The following is a 19506-nucleotide window of genomic DNA, read 5'->3' as shown; positions in this document are numbered from 1 at the left end:
GAGCCGTGATACAGTGATTAAGAGTTGGGCAGCTAATCACAAGTTGAGAAGTTCACCAGTCGTTGCATTTAAGAAAGACAAGGCTTTTTCCTAGAAAGAGTTACTGTCTTGGAAACCCATAGGGGTAATGCTCATCCTATAGGGTTGCTGTTCTCACGGCTCAGTCACCACAGAGGTTGTATCTGAGGATGACAATTCTCCCCTGAGAAGGGTGGCCCCATCTTTTGTCAGCCTCCCCTTGAGCGCCACCAGCCACCCAGCCCCTGTAATTCAATTCTCCCAGCGCCCTATTTAAACATCCCAAGGCCCCCATAGCCCAAGGCCAAAGACCCCCATCCATGTTGTTGGGAACTCTGTTAGCAGGGGCTAGAGAGTGAAGGTGCACCTGACATCCTAAAGGACAAAGACCACCACTCCCAGGAGAGGGGAGAAGAACAGGCAGAGTGCAAAGATGGCAGGAGGGGAAGACCGTGGGCTGAAACCCCTCTCAGTTTCCACCATGGACAAGCGCTCCTACATGTAGGCTGAACCTTAGAGTAGATGAGATGGCAGTAAATTTTGAGGGTTTTTATTTTTATATGAGGTATTCAGTGAAGTAAAGCTTTATATAATCAGTACAACATTAATAGGTCAAAGGAAGACACCGGAAGAGGTGAAAGACAACAGTAAGCCCTCTTTGAAAAGCACGCATTGGGTCTTCTGTCAGTGACCCACTGAGCCCGCAAAAAGGGCTGATTAAAAAACACTTAGGTGAAGCACAACATCTCGTGTTGTTCACCTTCAATCAGTGATGTGGCAAAAGTACCCACCTTGGGGATTAAAACCAGAGTGTGATCCATGCGAGAGGTTATGAGCTGGGGGTGGGGGAAATGTGGGTGGAAAAAGAAAAACATCCATGGGAATGCCCTGTGGTTATAAGTGGTCTATAAGTGATTATACAACTTAAAAATTGAATAAATAATAAAGCTGACTGTCATGTCACACAAAGTCAACAGTAAGTACTATTAAATATACAACATTCAATGCTGCAATAAGTTATGAGTGGTTAATTAGATATGTAAACAATGCATGTGGAATTATATATCAGAACGGCATATGCATACACAGGCTTTACAGAGGATGTCTCCTCAAATGGGTGTATATGCTACAGATATATCCAGGAATATAATAGCACATACAGGGGCTTAGTTTGAAAACGTAGCTGTAACTAAACACCTTGAGGAGAATGAGATGCTGGGTCTGGGGTATCTCAACCATAGTCTCAGGACCCTTAAGACAACTGGTCATAACAAAGAATGTTCTACATCCTGCTTTGGTGAGAAATGACTGAGGTCTTTAATCTTAAAAAACAAACACAAGAGTTCCACTGTGTGTGATACAATGTAAGCAATACATGGGTGTGAAAAAAGAAGCCTGAATCGCTTATATGTTAATGTGGTTTTACCTTAATTCTTTCTCTGATGAGGCTTACTCATCCTATTCAGTTATGAAAGAATTCTGACTGTACCTTTAACCATTTTATCTATAATCATAACAAATGTCTAGCCTTAAATCCAAATCCAACATATAATTTCCTATTTAACATTTCTTAAGTGTTCTATTATCGCCTTGAAATCAGCATAATTTGACCCAATCTAGAGCTTATTTCCTATGCATCTGCCAATCTACATAATGGTGTGAATCACTCTACTGTTTCTTTCTTTCATCTTCACTGATCCAATGGTGTGTTTTTGATATAATCACTTAGCCCAAGTCCTATGAATGTGTCCTTTGGAATGTCTCCTCTCTGACAAGCTAATTTCAATGGGTGGAAAAAAGAGAAAATGAAGTCCCTGGGGGATACTAAAAATACACTTTGGACCAGGGCATTGCACCCCATCAGACTCCACCAGAAAACAACGCTTAAAAGTCAACAAGCAGACTTGGAACTATTTATATGCTTTTCTCTTTTTTTTGTCATTGGGTTTTTAATGTTGTTTGGTTTTTCATGTTTTGTTTTGTTTTGCCCTGCCTGTTTTTGTGCATATTATTGTCAGTGCATATCTCTCCAGATAGGCGGGATAAACAATCCGGAGGAGAAAATAACAGGATCAATGGTTCCGGGGGGAGGGGGGCGGTGTGAGGGGAAAAGTGGGTATTAACAAACCCCCAGACAAGGAAACAACTGGTGATATGAAATTGATGGAGAGGAGGGTGTAGGATGGCTGCAAGACTTTATCAGGGCATTGTAACCAAGAGGAAGTCATGAAAGTCGAACTTGATAGTGGGACAAGAGGAAAGTAAAAGAAAGAGAAAATAACTAGGAAGCATAGGATATTTTTTTTATTCATTTATTTTTTTTTTTACATTTTATTAGGGGCTCATACAACTCTTATCACAATCCATACATATACATACATCAATTGTATAAAGCACATCCGTACATTCTTTGCCCTAATCATTTTCTTTTTTTTTTTTTAAATCTTTTTATTGGGGCTCATAAGGCTCTTATCACAATCTGTACATACATCAATTGAGCAAAGCACCCTTATACATTCGTTGCACTCGTCACTCTCATAATTCACCTTCCACTTGGGTTCCTGGAATCAGCTCAGTTTCCCTTTTTTTCCCCCATCCCCCTCCCTCCCCGATCCCACCCCTGGTCCCTTGATAGTTTATAAATAATTATTATTTCTTATCTTACACTCCCCGGCGTCTCCCCTCACCCGCCTCCCCCTTGCCAATCTCCCAGAGAGGAGGTTACACATAGATCTCCAAGATCGGTTATCCCTTTCTACATGCCCTTCCCTCCTGGTGTCGCCACTCCCACCGCTGGTGTTGAAGGGTTCGTCTGTCCTAGATTCCCTGTGCCTCCAGATCCCCACTGCATCGCTGTACATCCTCTGGTACAACCAGGTCCGCAAGGCAAGGTAGGATTGGGGTCATGATGATTGGGAGGGGAGGAAGCGTTCAGGAACTAGAGGAAGGTTTTGAGTTTCATTGTTGTTACACTGAACCCTGAGTGGCCCATCTCCTCCTCACTACCCCTCTGGAAGGGGTGTTCAGCTCTCTACAGGTGGGCTTTGGGTCCCCATCATGCACTCCCCCTCTTTCACGGTGATGTGATTCTCACCACCACCCCACCTTTGATGTTGGAGACCTGGTCTCTGTCCTTCATGGTCACCTATGTTGGTGTGCTGCTTCCGTGTGGGCTCGGTTGGGAAGCATAGGATATTTATAGAGGCATAAATGCAGGCATGAACATATGTAAATATATATAACAATAGAGAAATAGATCCATGTACATGTGTTTAGTATCAAGGTAACAAATGGACATTGTGCCTCAAGTACTCCCTCAACACAAGAACACTCTTCTAATAACCTGGCATTCCATGATGCTCTCCTGACAATCATTGAAGACAAAATGGGTTCATAGTAAATGTGGTGAAGAAAGGTGATGGTACCCAGTTATAAAAAAAAATACAACGTCTGGGGTCTTAAAAGCTTGAAGACAAATAAGCGGCCATCTAGCTGAGAAGCAACGAAATCCACATGGAAGAAGCACACCAGCCTGTGTGATCATGAGGTGTCGATGGTATCACATATCAAAGACCCAGAACAAAAAAGTGTATCAATGTGAATGAGGGCAAATGCAGAGTGGAGAGCCAAAGCCTACATGTAGACTATTGGACATCCCCTTACTGAAGGGTCATGAGGAAAAGAGCCAGTCAGGGTGCAATATAGTATCGATGAAACACACAACTTTCCCCTGTTCTTTAGTGCCCCCCACTTCCCCCAACCCCCCACTATCATGATCCTAATTCTACCTCACAAATCCAGCTAGACCAGAGCTTGTACACAGGTACGGATAAGAGCTGGAAACAGTGAATCCAGGACAAATAGCAATACCAGAAGGGGAAGGGAAAGTTGGGGGTGAAAGGGGGAACCAAACACAATGAACTACATATGATCCCCTCCCTTTTCACCCAGCAGAAAAGTGGTTGAAGGGACATATCGGTCAGTGTAAGACATGAAAAAATAAGTTATAAATTATCAAGGGTTCATGAGGGAGGGAGGGGAGAAAATGGGCTGATACGAGGGCCTCATCTAGAAAGAATGTTTTGAAAATGATAATGGTGGCAAATCTACAAGTGTGTTTGACGTGATGTATGTATGTATTGTGATGAGCTGCATGAGCCCCCCAAAAGTTATTTTTAAGAAAAAGAAAATTTGGGTGGGGATAAAAGGCTTGAAGGTAAACAAGAGGCCATCTAGCTCAGAAGCAACAAAGTCCACATGGAAGAAGCACACCAGTCTGTGTGATCACAAGGTGACGAAGGAATCAGGTCTCAGGCATCAAAGAACAAAAAAAAAAAAATCACATCATTATGAATGTGAAGTTACGAAGAGTGGGGATCCAAAGCCCATCTGTAGGTAACTGGACATCCCCTTACAGAAGGAATGCAGGGAGATGAGCCAGTCAGGTGCAGTGTAGCAACGATGAAACAACTTTCCTCTAGTTCTTAAATGCTCCCTCCCCCCACTATCATGATCCCAATTCTACCTTACAAATCTGGCTAGACCAAAGGATGTACACTGGTACAGATAGGAACTGGAAACACCGGAGTCCAGGACAGATGAACCCCTCAGGACCAGTGGTGAGAGTGGCAATACTGGGAGGGTGGAGGGAGGTGGGGTAGAAAGGAGGAACCAGTCACAAGGATCTACATGTAACCCTTCTCCCTGGGGTATGAACAGCAGAAAAAGTGGGTAAAGGGAGACGTCGGACAGTGTAAGACATGACAAAATAATAATAATTTACAAATTACCGAGGGTTTGTGAGGCAAGGGCGTGGGGAGGGAGGGGAAAAATGAGGAGCTGATACCAAGGACTCAAATAAAAAGAAAATGTTTTGAGAAAGATGAGGACAACAAATGTACAAATGTGCTTGACACAATGGATGTATGTATGGATTGTGATAAGAGTTGTAGAGCCCCCAATAAAATAATTTTTAAAAGAAAAAAAAAACCAAAGGGGAGGAAAAATACCAACCAAGCATTTTATATCCAGTAAAATTATTCCTCAAATATGAGGACATTTCCAGAGGAGAATAAATGAAATATATTTGCAAAAACAAGACTCAAATTTAAAAATTACAAAGCAGAGTTCTTTGGAGTGAGGATGAACAAGTGCAGAAGTCATCAATCTAAGAGTAACATAAGACACCACTGCTCAGAAATCAAACCAATTATGGCAGTACACAACAAAATTCAAAATAGGGAGTCATGCATATCATTCTACAATGAAGACAATTATAAAACTATAGAGGCTATCATGTGATTACAAAATATTCTAATGGAGAGAAAATACAGATACAAGAGAGACTTAACGGGGTAGGGTGGGGCTGTGGAGAACAACATAGTAACCTCAAGAAAAATGGAAAGACCTCATTCATTAAGATAATAGCAAAGAAAAAATGGAGCTCAGAATAGAAAATTATGAGGAAAAAAGAAAGCAGTAAAAATGATAGCAACAAACCCACACATCAAGAATGACAAACATAAATGGACCACTCCAGTGGCAGAGCAAAAAAAAATGATTAGAAAACAGGACTGATCAATCTGTATGAAACACACCTTAGCTATAAAGAAAAAAATTAATATAGTCTAAAAATCCATAGATGGAAGAAAATACATCATGTAAAGGAGGTGTGGCAATATTCATCTCTGATAAAATAAACTCCAAGAGCAAATCCATTTTGAGAGACAAGGGCATTTTGAGAGACAAAGAACAGCATTGTATAATGAGTATAGTGACTATTGAACAAGTAGACATCACTAAAATAAATATGTATGCCTCCAATGGAAGAGTCTCAAATGCATTAATCAAACTCTTAGAGACTTGACGAGAGAAATAGGTAATTCTACAATAATAATAGAAGGCTTCAACACACCACTCTAAAAAGTCAGAACAAATAAAAAATTCAGTAAAGACATAAAAGAACTAGAAAGCATAACCGACTGGACCTTTTAGATATGAACATCCAGTAACAATTCAATACACATTCCTTTCCGGTTCACATAGAACATTTTCCAGAATAGACAATGAGTTAGGACACACAGCAAATGTTTATCAATTTTAAAACTTGACAATATTACAAACCACGTTCTCAGATCACAATGCTATAAAATTAGAAATCAATGGATCAAGGGGGAATAATCAAATACAGGGAAATTGAACAAAATCCTGCTTTAAACACTGGGTAATCAAAGATTTAGTGAAATTTTAAAATTCTTTGAAAGAAAGAACAAAAACAACAAACCAAAACCTTTGGGACATAATAGAAGCAGCACTCAGAAGGCAAATTAAAGCAATAAGCACAAACATCTTAAAGGAGAACAAAATCAACATTTTTTTTAGCTTAAGAGGAACATTAAGACAAACAGGAAAATGAAGAGAAAGACATAGTTTAGATGAGGGAAACTTTAGCACAAGCTTGTCATGTCACCCAAGGGCCTACAGAGAAGCAGAGACTTCAATAAGCCATGGTTGAGCAAAGGAATTATCATCTTAACCCAATCAACACCTTAACCCAACATCTTCAGCAATTAGAACGAGAACAATAAAATATACTTTCTGCCACCAGAAAAAATAAATAACAAAGACGAATAGAAATAGCAAAACCCAGATGGTGTAGTGGTTTCACATTGGCTGCTAACGGCAAGGTCAGCAGTTCAAAGCCACCAGTCACTCCATGGGAGAAAGATACAGGCTTTCTACTCCAATATTGGAAACGCACAGGGGAAAGTCTGCTTATCTATATAGTTACTATGAGTTGGAATTAACTCGATGGCAGTGAGAAATAATCAAAGAATAGGAAAAATAAAATAATAGTAAAACATGAAATCAGTTCTTTGAAAGGATTAATAAAAGAGACACCACATTGACAAACATAACAAAGGAAAAGAAGGAAACAGCACAAATAAATGAAAAAGGCCGCACCGTCACAGAACCCAATGAAATGCAAAGATAGAAGAAATTATCAAATTTACAGAAACACTCTATGTACCTCAATTAACAGGAGCCAGATTACTTCACTTTGGAATTCCACCAAGCCTTCAGAGAAAAGTTGACACCAATTTCACGCAAACTTCTAGAACACAGAAAAGGAAAACAAAACCTTGAACACATTATATGATGTGAGCATGACCCTAAGACCCAAATCAGGTAAAGACATGAGCAGAGAAGATAAGACGGACCAATATTCCATAAGAATTTAGATGCAAACATTCTCAAGAAAATGCTAGCCAATGGACTCCAACAAAATAACACAAATCATAAGTCCAATTCATACAGCTATGCAAGGATGATTCAGCAGCAACAACATCAACAAAGCAATGTAATCCACTATACAAACAAACAAAGGGAAAGAACAGCATGATCTCATCCATGGCTGCAGTAAAAGCAGTTGACATGGGCATGTTTGAGCCCGTTATCTTGTCTATTGTGCTAGCCACGCTCTCCCGCTGTCTTCCTCACCCTTGATGACTTCAAATGAGATGTCCTACTCCTGTGTCTGACCCTTGCTGATGACGTGTCCAAAACAAGTGAATTGGACAATATCCTACTATACTCATAAGATTTTAATTTTTAGAAATACATCAGGACATTTTCCCTAGTCTTAGTTTGGAACCTCCACTGAAACCTCCCGCCAAGGGGTATCTGCTAGTATCTGAAATTCTGCTGACCTAAACTGCAGCAGCATAGCAGCATGGGAGCCAGCACAATACATCACATTGAAAAAGGTGGTGGATGAATTTCTCTACTGATTGTTAAAAGAAATAACAATAAGTATAATAAGTAATATTAGTAATATAGATTTTAATATTCATTCATTAGTTCAAGCTAACTATAGAATATTTCAAGATAATTAATTAATGAGAATCTGTTAAAGATATGGGAAACATTTGTAGTACTATCTACCATGTCATATTGATTATAAAGCATTATGTTCTAAAGGAATGGCCAACTTATGATTACTGAGTTTTGTTTATCAAAAAACAAAAAGGAACAATTATCTGACATTCTAAGAACGACTTAATGAAAGTTGCTTGAATTTTTTTAATGTTTAGCTTTTATTTCATAATCATAAGCTTAACTCTGCTGTCCAGCTGAACTTAGGGGAAATAAGGAAAGTAGGAAATTGAAGAACTGGAGTGAGAGCACAAAGATTAAACGATACTGCAAGCACCTTAGGACTTGGAGAGTTATTCGCAAGCTACACAAAGAATGGTCTGGTGCTTAAGATAAAACATGAAAGTACATTGGGGGTTCTTGCGGCTCTTATAACAATCCATACAACAATTATATCAAGCATATTTGTACATATGTTGCCATCATTATTATCTAAACATTTACTTTTTATTTGAGCACTTACTATCAGCTCTTCTTTTTTCCCTCCCTACCCCCCTCCTACACTGGTGAATCCTGGATAAATGATTAATTATTAATTATTTTTATATCTCATTGATGTCTCTCTTCTCCCACAGTTTCTGTTGTCTATCCCTCTGGGGGTGGGGGGGGACGACCAGATTTTAACATTGGTAAAGCAGGACAACAGCGAGACATCATTGATAAAACTCATATCCTGGCGAAATAGCCACATGTCAGCCGAAAACCGTACACCCTAGCTTGTCGTGCATTCTTTCCAAAAATCGGGACTTTTTTAAAACACCGCGGGACGCGGGAAAATTTGTTTAAAATCGGGACTGTCCCGCCAAAAGTGGGACGTCTGGTCACTTCCTATCTTAGTATCAACACTTCCACTCCTGTTCCTGGATTCCATATGTCGTGCACCCTTATCTCTTATCTGTACCTGTGCACATGCTCCAATCTAGCCCACAGTGAAAGACAGGACAGGGGTCATGATAGTGGAGGGTGACGAAGCCTCAAGGAACCAGAGGAATGTTGTGTGTTTCATCGGTGCTATACTGTGCCCTGGTTGACTCATCCCTTCCCTGTGACCCGTCTATGAGGGATGTCCCATTGTCTACAGATGGATTATGGGTCTTTGTTCTGACCACTTCCTGTTCTCAAGAATGTGCTTTTTTAAAAAAATGTATTTGTTTGTTTCGGGCAGGGATCCTCAAACTTTTTAAACAGGAGGCCAGTTCACTGTCCCTCAGACCGTTGGAGGACTGGACTATAGCTTTTTTTTTTAATTGCTGCATGATTTTATTACTATAAATATACAGTAAAAACAAAAACCTAACCAGAGTACATCAAGTGATAACACGAGATGGTCCAAGGCGAGCACACCATTCATAGCGCCAGCTCTAGCCCCGCCCACCAGTGAGGAAGGGGGACTGCACGTGGGTGAGGGAGGCGTGGCAGGAGGGGGGTCCATTGGCCCAGTAGTCTGGCAGGAGCTGTGCTGATTCTCAGGTGGGGGTGGGGACCCAGGACACTTGGAATCTAGAGCCTGGGGACCCTGGCTGGCTGGAAGCCCTGCAGGGCCACTCTGCTGTTGAAAGACTCTTTAAAACATCACAGGGGGCCTGGTGGGCCCTGCTCCAGGGGCCCCAGAAAACAAGGCAGAAATACATGGGAATGCTGGCATGGCACTAGGAGGTGTGGGGAACCAAACCCCCCAGGGTGGGCAGACCAAGGGGAGGCTCCCACGTGGAGACATCTGAGACGCGAATGGGAGGGCCATCATTTCCGCTCGAACACAGAACCCACCCCACCTCCACACCACTGGCTACCTGGAGGGCCCTAGCCCACTGAGTTGAAGGAGAAGGGGAACAGAGTGAGTGGTAGCCCCAGGGGAGACCCAAGATAACATCAATCCCTCCCCACCCCCTGGAGCAGAACCACACATGACAGGTGGGTCCCGAGCACTACGGGGCCCCACACCCTGCCCTCCCAGCCAGACTCCCTGAAGGTCTGGGGAAACAGGTAGGAAGCTGCCATCCGTCCTTCATCTGTACCAGCCAGGTACAACACATCGTCCTGAGAAGAGGGCCTGGCACCCTGTGTGCTTGGCTTTCAGAGCGCTGGCTGCGGGCATGTGCAGACAGGAGGCCAGGAGCTGAGGGTTCCACGCTGCAGCTGGTTCAGCTCTCAAAAGTGGGTCAGCTCGGTGGCCCCGAGGTCAGGATAGGGGCCACCCAGCGGAGGCCAGTGAGGGCTCGTGGTGCGGAAGAGCATCTCCAGAGAGGCTGAGTATCCTGGCAGGTAGATGTCAGCAGGTGGGCCGAGGGCACGGTGCTCAGGGCTGCCACCTGCAGGACTCTCTTGATGGATGGGGCCTGGCTCTCTGGCTTCAGGGATGATGACAGCTCACCCACCTGGTCCATGACGAAGCTCTCAGGGGAGCTACTTTCGGCACCGCTCAGTGGGGGTGGGGCCGCCTCCTCTTCGTGGATGGGGGAGGATGGAGAACGCAGGATGCAGTCGGGAGACCTGGGCCTCGCCTTGCCCTTCTGGTGGCCACTGTCCACCATCTGCTCAGTGCCGGCAAGCGGACAGCTGGCCTGGGAGAGGCCATAGGACATGAGTAGGTGATCTCCTGGTACAAGGGGGCTGAGGGGACGGCGGGGGAGGCGGCCCGCAGGCCATTGAGCGCTTCCAGCAGGGAGATGGGCTCATAGCCTGGTGGGATGCTGTCGGGGCTGGTTTCCCTTTTGGGTTTCTTGCTGGCCAGAGAGGCAGGGCTCCACTTTGGTTTTTTAAGGGGGCATGCGTGCTAGTCATGGTCCACGCTCTGGGCCAGCACAGGGCTGAAGGAGACGGGGGACAGGGCCCCGGGCTTCTTCCGCACAGCACGGATCTGTAGCAGGGCCCGGAAGGGCAGCCAGAAGATGGGGCAGTTGTTGGCCTGGTAGCGCAGGGTGTCGGCACAGGAATTGCAGAGGCAGAGGTGGCGGCAGGGCAGGATCAGGGTGTCGCGCAGGTCTGACAGGCACACCACGCACTCGTTGCTGTTGTCGCCGTTCTCGTCGTCGGAGGGCTTCGTCTCCTGGTTGTTCTTATTCTCGATGCCATAGATCTCCTGCAGTAGATAGCTGACCCGGTCCATAATTTGCTTCTGCTTGAGAGGTTTCACGGAGAAGCTGCCATCCACATGCTTTTCAAAGGTAGCCAAGAGCACATGGGCATGACCAGGCACCTCCACAACGTCCCCTTCGTTCACCACGGCCTGCACCACCACTGGAAAAACGCCTGGGTCCAGGGCAAGGTTCAGCTCTCGGTGAATAGCCCACTGTATATGTGGGGGAAGGTCAGAAGCTCACAGCCATCCTCCCATTTGCCAGACTGCAGTAGGCCTATAGTTTTTTTTAATTAAAAAATATGAACAAATTCCTATGGGCCTGGGATGAGTCGGCTAGGCAGGGCAGGCAGTGGTGGCAAAATCACCCAGCAAGCTGCATGTGGCCCAGGGGCCGTAGTTTGAGGATCCCTGCTTTTGGGTCTTCTGGAGCCTGTTACCTGGTCTGGAAGACACCTCATGATCGCATCAGTTGGTGTGCTTCTTCTCTGTGGGCTTGTTGCTTCTCTGCTAGATGACCGCTTGTTTAACTTCAAGCCTTTAAAGCCCAGAGCTATATCTTTTGGTAACCGGGCACCATTAGCTTTCTTTACCACATTTGCTTATGCACCCATATTATATTCAGAGATCGTATAGAGAGGGTGAGCGTCATGGAATCTTGTGTTAGAACACTTTGTTCTATTAAATTGGCATTCCATGATGAACACCTTCCCTGCACGATTGCTGAAGACAAATGGATGCATAAGCAAATGTGGTGAAGAAAGCTGATGGTGCCCGGCTATCAAAAGACATAGCGTCTGGGGTCTTAAAGGCTTGAAGATAAACAAGTGGCCATCTAGCTCAGAAGCAACAAAGCCCACATGGAAGAAGCACACCAGCCTGTGTGACAATGAGGTGTTGGAGGGATGAGGTATCAGGCATCAAAGAACAAAAAAATCATATCATTGTAAATGAGAGTGAGTACAGAGTGGAAACCCAAAGCCCATCTTTAGGCAGCTGGACACCCCCTTATAGAAGGGTCATGGGGAGGAGATTAGCCAGTCAGGGTGCAGGGTATCAATGGTGAAACATACAAATTTCCTCTAGTTCTTCTTTTTTTAATTTATTTTTTTCCCTCCAGTTCTTAAATGCTTCCTCTCCCCACTATCATGATCCCAATTCTACCCTACAAATCTGGCTAGACTAGAGGATGTACATTGGTACAGATAGGAACTGGAAACACTGGAAATCCAGGACAGATGATCCCTTCAAGACCAGTGGTGAGAGTGGTGATATCTGGAGTGTAGAGGGAAGGTGGGGTGGAAAGGGGGAGCCTATTAAACGTATCTACATATAACCTCCTCCCTAGTGGAAGGACAACAGAAAAATGGGTGAAGGGAGACCTCAAACAGTGTAAGATATGACAAAATAATAATTTATAAATTATCAAGGGTTCATGAGGGAGGGGGGAGCAGGGATGGGGAGAAAAACGAGGAGCTGATATCAGGGGCTCCAGTACAAAGCAAATGTTTTGAGAATGATGATGGCAACAAATATATAAATATGCTTGACACAATAGATGTATGTATGGATTGTGATAAGAATTGTATGAGCCCCCAATAAAAATGATTTAAAAAAAAGAATTACTTGAAAAAACTTTGGTGAGTGACATCCAACCAAATGCTTACACAGAAGGAGCTGACATGTTGAGTTTTACCTTATAAAGAACTACTTTGCTTACTTGTTCTTTGGAATGCTTAGCTTCACTTTGTAATCTTCTTAGTCAGAACTACTGTATTCTATCACTAGCATTCTTTGCTCTAATTTTTAACAGCGACTACAGTTGTCCCCTTTGGCAGTTTTTGGTATTAGACATGGGATTTAAAGATCTATCACCTGTAGTGACTCCCAAAGACTCAAGAATTAAGCTTTAATGCTGGCAGAGCTGTTTGGGCTCTGCTCTACGAATTTCTCATGAGCCCAACTAGGTAATTAACTTCTTAAAATTTGAGTTTTGTCTGTATTTACATAGTTCTTAAAGAGTTATGGAATAATCTGGTTCATTTTGTCTTTATTGATTTTGTTTTGTTTTCATTTCAGTCTTGCATTCACCTATGAGTATGCTTGATGCAATTTATGTACAGATTGTTATAAAAGTTGTAAGAGCCCCACATGAAGGAGGGGGGAGCGGGGAGGGAGGGGAAAAAAAGAGGACCTGATGCAAAGGGCTTAAGTGGAGAGCAAATGCTTTGAGAATGATTGGGGCAGGGAATGTATGGATGAGCTTTATACAATTGATGTATGTATATGTATGGATTGTGATAAGAGTTGTATGAGTCCCTAATAAAATGTAAAAAAAGAAAAGGGAAGAAAAAGAAAGAAAGAAAAGAAAATAATTAGGGCAAAGAATGTACAGATGTGCTTTATACAATTGATGTATGTATATGTATGGACTGTGATAAGAGTTGTATGAGCCCCTAATAAAACGTTTAAAAAAAAAGTTGTAAGAGTCCTAAATAAAAATTTTTTAAAAATTCACCTTAAAAAAAAAGTGTTCTTCCGTTGAGGCAGGGCTTGAGCAGAGGCCCAAAGATCATCCACTACCTCAGTGTATTGTCATATTAGTATATGCACATAGGCCAATACTTCTATAATTATGGATTAATGTATGTTTATACCTCTATCAGTGGTTTTGCTTCCTTGATATTTCCTTTGTTTCCTTTTTCCTTCTTCTTGCCCCACCATCACGCTCACCCTTCTTCTGCCTCTTAGTAACTCCTCTCAGCTAGATTGCTGTTGGCTTTCTATGTCCCCCTCATGGTTGATTTTAATTTCTTAGTTGTTTCTCTGTCTGTGGTGTTGTTTGCTCACCGCTCCCTCCCCCCACGTCCTCCTACCCCCCAAGTCCCTTCAGAACCATTGGTCCTGTTGCTTTTTCCTACAGCTTACTTCAGGAACATATATATCATACAGGTAGCCATAAAAAATAACTTTGAAAAAGCAAGAGGAAAAAAGTTAACTAGTTAAAACAATTTCTAAATATTCCTTTTCTCACTTGTTAACAATTAGTAACTATCTCATTGGTATGTTGTTAGGATCAAATGATTTGGCACGATTATTATTATCAATGAAAACGAAAGAGCTTTAACCTAACCAAGGAGGCATTGCATATCATTTCAGAAACGTAGCTTTTATTAAGCCGAGTGCTAAAGATGGACAGGCTTTCACACTAGAGAAACTTTCCAGGGCAGCAAACATGACTGACTGGGTTTCGTTGTTACGGCCCGCATCTTGTACGCTGGATGGAGAGGCGGAAGTTCCTGTTCCCAGAGTACTTCCGTTCAGAACCGGAAGTTTTGCTGAAGGACCGCAGGCGCGAGGGGGCTCCTCTTCAAGCCGGCACTACGCGCCGTAGAAGGTGAGGTAACTAGCGTCCCAGAGCTAAGGGAACTCAGGGGGCTTCGCCGGCTGGTTGCTGAAGGGTCATGTACTGTGCCCTCGGGCCTTTTGTCCCTTCTAGAAACTTTCTTTTGTTGCCCGCGCCCCGCAGCCGTGCCGGGAGCAGCCTCGGAGCACTGCGGCCCGGACGGGGTGGGGCCGCGGCGGGGCTTCCCAGTGGTCGAGCTCCGCCCTTTGCACTTTGCTGCCCCAGGTGGCCTCTCCTCAGGCACATTCCAGCCTCAGGATCTTGTCCCCGCCGTCTGGAAAGCTCTTCTCACGTATAACTTAATTCCGTCTTACTTTTTTCTTAAAAAAGAAAAAAAGTTCCCCCGTGAGGCTTCTCTGTCAATCTTTTTATCCGTATGTCGATTGCACTCGATGTAATGTACCCATTTATCTGCTTTATTTTTCCCTCCACTAGGACAGAAGCTCCCCCAGTGCCTAAAACAGTACCTGGCTTTCGTAGGCATCATACAGTGCTGATTGAATTATTTGGGGTGTTTTCTATTATCCTACACGTGAAATGTTCTGCTCTTTCTTCCCCATTTTAACAATTTTTGTTGCTTTCATTGCACCTTTCCCTTTTGTTTGGTATGTCCTATTATTTCTGTTTTTAAAGAGGCTAACTTTTAAATTTCACAGTCGAATCCAACCCTGAAGAACAATGTGATTTTTAAAAAATCTTTAGGCTAGTGATTTTAGAGGCAGCCTTGATCATCTCGTCACTTAATTATTTTTATAACGTTTAACAATAAAAGCAGTACTTGTTAACTTTCCTGGTGGCTTTGATTTTTTTTTTTGGTTGGTTTTCTTTAAGTAAATTCAACACACATTTTAATAATATTTGTAAAATATTTAGCACTTCAAGATTTATGGAAAAGTATGACACTTATCCTATCTCAGCATCTTACTAGCACAGCAGTTCTCAACCTTCCTGATGCCTCGACGCTTTAATACAGTTCCTCATGTTATGGTGACCCCCAGCCATAAAATTATTTTTGTTGCTACTTCATAACTAATTTTGCTACTGTTATGAATCATAATGTAAATATCTGATATGAAGAGTATATTTTCAGTTATAAATTGAACATAATGAAAGCATAGTGATTCATCACAAAAACAATATGCAGTTATACATTGTGGAATATTTCTAGTGTCAAATAAGTGAAATTATGTTTGGAAACATGGTGTAGCATGGGTAACAGTCTCACGTCAAGTACCCATATGTGGGCATATCTGCATGTGGGCAGACCGACCTGGAGACAGAGGAGCCGTGTCTCTTTTCGTTCCTACGACCATTGGAAATATGTGTTTTCCGTAAGCAACCCCTGTGAAAAGGTCATTTGCTCCCCAAAGGGGTCATGACCCACAGGTTGAGAACCACAATACTATCAGAAGAGACAATTAGAAAACAATGTTAGAAGATAAGCTAAATATGAAATGCATATTATCTGGCAAGTAGTTAGGCACTACCATAAAGGGGAACCATCAGTTTTCCAGTTATTAAAAGTAACTAGAATCACTCCATGTATGTGTGACCCTGAAAGACTTGATTTTTTTTTTTTTGAAAGACTTGATATTTAAATGCATGTAGAGGAAAGGCACCTTCAACTGTTTTAATTTCTTTTACATAATTTTGAGGAAAGGCACCTTCAACTGTTTTAATTTCTTTTACATAATTTTGTCATAAATATTGTGAATTTTGTTGAGATTTAGGTTATTGGCATTGTAGAACGAAGACATTCTTTTTTTATGTATATATTTTTAAACATTTTATTAGGGGCTCATACAACTCATCACAATCCATACATATACATACATCACTTGTATAAAGCACATCTATACATTCTTTGCCCTAATCATTTTCAAAGCATTTGCTCTCCACTTAAGCCCTTTGCATCAGGTCCTCTTTTTTTCCCTTCTTCCCCGCTCCCCCCTCCCTCATGAGCCCTTGATAATTTATAAATTATTATTTTGTCATATCTTGACCTATCCAGCCTCTCCACCCCTTTTCTGTTGTCCGTCCCCCAGGGAGGAGGTCACATGTAGTTCCTTGTAATCGGTTCCCCCTTTCCAACCCACTCACCCTCTACTCTCCCAGTATCGCCCCTCACACCCCTGGTCCTGAAGGTATCATCCACCCTGGATTCCCTGTCCTCCAGCTCCTATATGCACCATTGTACTACCTCTGCTCTATCCAGACTTGCAAGGTAGAATTCAGATCATCGTAGTGGGGGTGGGGGTAGGAAGCATTTAGGAACTGGAGGAAAGCTGTATTCTTCATCGGTGCTACATTGCACCCTGACTGACCCATCTCCTCCCCTAGACCCCTCTGTGAGGGGATCTCCAGTGACCGACAAATGGGCTTTGGGTCGCCACTCTACACTTCCCCCTTCATTCACTATGGTAAGATTTTTGTTTTTGGATGCCTTATACCTGATCACTTTAAAGACTTTTAACTTGCCTAACATTTTGGGAGGCACCATTAAAAATGCATCTTATTCATAATATGTGCAGTTCTGCATAGGGTTGCAGTACAGAGTTTGCCGTTGTTATTTTCACATGATTATTCACAGATGGATTTATAAAGGTACTGAAAATTAAAGGTCAATAATAAAACTTAAAAAAAGATATTCAACTTATGGTGAAGAACTGATTTAGGATGGTATAATCAGATTGGAACCCCATCCCAAGTCAGGAAATAACAATTTGTTCTTGTCATTGTTAGGTGCTATCAAGTCAATTCTGCCTCATAGTGACCCTATATATAACAACAAAGGATTCTTGAGCCCTGCTCCATCCTCACAATTGTTATATTTGAGCCCATGCTTACAATCACTGTGTCACTCTATCTCTTTCCAGTCTTTCATTGCCTTTCCACTTTACCAAATATAATAATGTTGTTTTTGAGGGACTGATCTCTCCTGATGACATGTCCAAAGCATGTGAAACAAACTCTTACCAAACTTACCTCCAAGAAGTGTTCTGACTACTTCTTCCAAGATAGAGCTGTCTGTTCTTATGGCAGTCCATAGTACTTTTAATATTTTCTAGCACCATAATTCAAATGCATCAGTTTTTCTTTGGTCTTCCTTAGTGAGTGTCCAATTTTCACATTCATATAAGGCAATTAAAGATACTCTAGCTTCAGTCAGGTGCGCTTTAGCCTTCAACGTGACAGCCTGGCTCTTCAACACTTTAAAGAGGTTTTGTGCAGATTCATCCAATGTAATGTGCCCTTTCATCTCATAACTTGCTTTCATGCACATTGATTGTGGATCCAAGCAAGATGAATCCTTGGCAACTTCAGTCTTTTCTCTGTTTATCATGCTGTTACCTCTTGGCCCACTTTTGAGGATTTTGGTTTCCTTTACATTGAGTTGCAATCCATACTGAAGGCTGCAATCTTTGATATTCATCAGCAAGTGGTTCATGTCCTCAGTACAAGCAAGATACCGTCATCTGCATATCACAAATTGTTGATAAGCTTCCCTCCATTCCTAATGTTGCATTTTACCTTGTGTAGTCCAGCTTCTCGGATTATTTGCTCAGCATATAGATTGAATCATAAGTAGGTTATAGGGTGCAACCCTAACACATTATTCTTGATTTTCAACTATGCAGTATTCTCTTCGAAGACTGCCTCTTGATTCACTTACAGATTCTTATGCACAGTTAATTGTTTTGGTATTCCCATCCCTCTCATTGATATATGTAGTTTATTACCCATAGCTTATTATCCACATCAAATGATGTGTTCTAGAATTCCCACTTTTCTCAAGGTATCCACGGTTTGTTACGATCCATATGTTGAATGTCTTTGCATAGTCAAATAAAAGACAAACATCATTCTGATATTAACTGCTTTAACCCAAGATCCATCTGACATTAGCAATGATAACCTTTATTCCATATCCTCTTCTGAATCTGACTTGAATTTTTGGCAGCTCCCTATCAATAAACTGCATTGCTGTTGCATAATCTTTAACAAAATTTTACTTGTAGCATTTTAGTGATAATTGTTCAGTAATTTCTTTAAAAAATTTTTTTGTTCAGTAATTTCTACATTGTGTTGGTTCATCTTTCTTTGGAATGGGTATAAATATGTATCTCTGCCTGTGGGTTGGCCAAGTAATTATCTTCCAAATTTCTTTGAATAGACATCTGAGTACTGCAAGGCTTCATTAGTTTGTTGGAACTTTTCCATTGATATCTTGTCAATTCCTGGAGTCTTGTTTTTGCCTAATGTCCTTCAATGTAGCTTGTATTTCTTCTTTCAATACCACTGTTTCTTGCTTTTGATAAGGTTGTATATCGATCGACTAGTTCTTTTTGGTAGTGACTCCATGTATTCCATCTTCTGATGCTTCCAGCACCATTCAATAGTTTGCCCATAGAATTCTCTAATATTGAAATTCAAGCCTTGAATTTATTTGTTCAGTTCTTTCAGCCAAAGATGCACTGCACATGTCCATACACAATTTTTTCCTTACACAATTTGTAACTTCAGGCCTTTGCACATTTCATTGTGACACTTTATCTTCTAAAGCTACTCTTGAAAATTTTCTGTTAAACTATTTTTATAATTTCCATGTGTTTATCTGTGTTCAAGAGCAAATTTCTGTTGCTTCTCACATATGCTTTGATCTTTTTTATCTTTGTCTTTTTAATAGCCTTTTGCTTTCTGGATGCATAATATTCTTGATGTCATCCCACAGTTTGTAGATCTTCAGTTACTACTATTCAATGATTCAGATCTATTCTTGGGTTCTTCATATTCAAGTGGGATATACTTAACGGTCATATTTAGGCTCTTGTAGACTTGTTTTAATTTTCGTCACCTTCCGATTGGACTTCCATATGAGTAATTTGTGGTCTGTTCCACAATCAGCTGCTGCCCTTGAATTGACTGATATTGAGCTTTTTCATTGTCTCTTCCCACAGATGTAGTCAATTTGATTTCTGTATATTACATCTGGAGAAGTCCACATGTATAGTTGTTGAAAACTAAGAGTTTCTTAGAAAACTCTTCATTTCTCTTACAAAGTCTATAGTTT

The 19506-nt window shown here is 41.9% G+C and overlaps 1 protein-coding gene and 1 pseudogene across 2 annotated transcripts in view; one reads left to right on the top strand and one right to left on the bottom strand.

Moving 5' to 3' along the window:
- Positions 1-10101: 10101 nt before the first annotated feature.
- LOC142440410 (E3 ubiquitin-protein ligase MGRN1-like) lies at positions 10102-14298 on the bottom strand (annotated as a pseudogene).
- Positions 14299-14359: 61 nt separating this feature from the next.
- The window catches only part of TBCE (tubulin folding cofactor E), a 75407-nt gene continuing 70260 nt past the window's right edge, over positions 14360-19506 (top strand). For both annotated transcript variants that reach the window (XM_075532197.1, XM_075532195.1), the window contains exon 1: positions 14360-14426. The gene's annotated coding sequence lies outside the window, so the exon portion shown is untranslated. The remainder of the gene's footprint in view (positions 14427-19506) is intronic.

Source organism: Tenrec ecaudatus, chromosome 1 (assembly GCF_050624435.1).
Source record: "Tenrec ecaudatus isolate mTenEca1 chromosome 1, mTenEca1.hap1, whole genome shotgun sequence".
Classification (NCBI taxonomy): Eukaryota; Metazoa; Chordata; class Mammalia; order Afrosoricida; family Tenrecidae; genus Tenrec; species Tenrec ecaudatus.
This window is presented reverse-complemented; position numbering and strand designations above follow the sequence as displayed.